Below are 2,651 nucleotides of genomic sequence, written 5' to 3'. Positions count from 1 at the left end.
TGGATACTCAGGAATCGGGGCGTTACAATTCTCCCCCACTTAAACTAGACTTTGTCCTCGAAGTCTGCTGCGGCGAATCAACCCTGGATAGTGCTCCCGCATCTCTGCCTCTGGCTCCCACGTCCATTCGGATCCCCTTCGATGTTCTCACTGTACCTTCACCAAAGGTATATCCTTGTTCCCTAGAATCTAGACCTTCCTCTCTAGTATGGCCACGGTCCTCTCGACATAGTCCAGGCGCTCCTCAACCTGTACGTCATCCAAGGATACCACCACCTCCTGGTCCATAACGCACTTTCGCAATTGCGAAACATGGAAAGTGTTGTGAATCCGACTAAGCTCCTCCGGAAGCCCTAACCTATATGCCACCTCACCAACCTGACGAAATCCTGATGCTCCAAAGTGTCGGATACCAAACCTTCCCTTTTCCTGAAGCGAACCCCTTTGTGCTGACAAGATAATGCGTCCTTCAGCTCCCAGAATATTATACATAATCAGTCCACTAATAAATACGGAGACTCATGCCTGGCCCAATCAGCCTCGGCCTGGAATACCAAACATATCAGGTCCAATCAATCATAGGGCCCGGTCATCCCTAGGATGAAATACCCTAGATTGGAATACCTCTATGAACATAACCCGAGTCTACTCATAACTTGAGACCCAAGGATCTATCCTTGCGTCTCATCCACCCTCCTCAGTTTCGCTACAACCGAGTGCAACTCCCCCGAATCTTCAACAATACATCCAATCCGAATGCGCTCCTACCGCAAAATAACCAACACAATCTCTATGCCCACAGCCTATGACTGGAATGCTCCCGATGACCGATCGACACTACTGTCGTTACCTCAGATGCCCAACACTCCGGCCTGCAGATATCCACTTTCCTCTGCCATTCGAGGGTCTAATCGACGCTCCTCTCATCAACGAGCAACATAACGATGCAAAAACTACTACTACACATGAATCCCAAGTCATAAACCCACTTCAACTCTTCTTGCTACCATATGACGTTTCTCAAGCGAAGTCGAAACCTCCTTGGTCCCAACTTGTCGGTCCACTACCTGATCATAGGACACCTCACTAATTACTGAACCAAAAGACACATACACACAGTAGTCCCACGCGTCTCTCGAGAAAAATCCGACTGGCTGGACTTGCTTCTACGTTCTGCCAACATAATGAACGCTACATGACCCACGTCAGCCTCACATCCTACCTGGTCTTCTGTGACCCATCTTTTTCTTACTTCAGACACGCTATGGCCCTTTAGCAGATGAACCAACCCAAGGAACACCACAATAACTCAAACCATCATCACCATACCTACCACTACCGGCCAACCAGTACGGCACTCATATCTAACCCATATCACCCTCTTCGGGTTGGAATACCAACATGTCTAATCAATTCAACTATTGAGTTGAAATTCTCAGGGTTTGTTGGCCTACCGCCTCAACCCCACCGCTCCCTTCGAGCCTCCGTGCCTGCGAATTACAGTCAGCCCGCACCGGGTATCTTGGACTACTGCATAGAGCAGGACCGCCTCAACCCCAAGCAAATGCCATAGACGATCATGAGAAAGATCTAACCCGGTTCCCAAAACATGAATGACAGGATATTCTAATCCCAAACCTTCCCAAAACTGACTAATATCCATTCGGATCCACTCTCAGTCCCTAACTGGAGTATTACCCGATCCAAGAAGATGAAACCTCGGAGGCACTCCGAACTGATGGGATCACCAAGATCCTTTGCACTCCATCTGATCTCTAACAACAACTTCCGATCAAACCAAGATACACTGGAGTCTTCAGCCTACTCCAGCAGCATGTTCAACACTCGGAACAGACCTATTGATTGCTATAGCATAGCAGCCTACTCAATACCCGAACATAGATCTACGAACATATACAGAGTCTTCAGCCTGACTGGACCGCCCTACCAGTCCTTCAATCTATCTGGACCACTCTCAGAACCTTCATCATGTCTGAACCGCCTCTCTGGGCCTTCAGCCTGTCTGGACCGTTCTAAACTGTTGAGCATCTCCCTGGACCACCCCTCTTGATGCTCTCTCCCATGCATCCTGTTCTCACCCACTTGGGGCTTCGAACTCCTGATCTACTATGTGGACTATATCCCTAGCCTAACCCTAGGTCTCATGTCGATTGTCCACCCTCTCGGAAATTCGTGGTCTATTCCCTGAACCGCGTGTCTACTACATACGCTAAATAACCCGCACTCCCGTGCTGAATGTATTGCCGAGTCCTGGCAGCTAACAAAACCCTCAATCTATCAATCCAAAGACCCTCAGAGTCGAGCACAGCCTTGACCGAATACTCAAACTGAACTCAAACCATGATCAGAACTCCAACCTGATTTCCCGAATTCTGTTATCAACCATCGAGAAGACGTGATACACATGCTGGGGAGTTTTACCAAACTCCCAACTCACACAATCCTCCAACCCAACAGCCACTTGGTTTGTCTTCCTTCCTACCAATGGTGCGAGACTTATCCCATTTTCAACACCGGTCCTGCTTCTGTATCCTGGGACGATTCTCCCCCACTTAGATTCGACTAAGTCTTCACAATACATGGACATTGGGGAAGTTCCCAACCCTTCTCACTTTCCCACAATCGATCTG

The sequence above is a fragment of the Lactuca virosa genome, chromosome 2 (assembly GCF_052849685.1).
Source record: "Lactuca virosa cultivar CGN04683 chromosome 2, Lactuca_virosa_CGN04683_v6, whole genome shotgun sequence".
NCBI classification, from domain to species: Eukaryota; Viridiplantae; Streptophyta; class Magnoliopsida; order Asterales; family Asteraceae; genus Lactuca; species Lactuca virosa.
Note: the sequence above shows the minus strand (reverse complement) of the source record.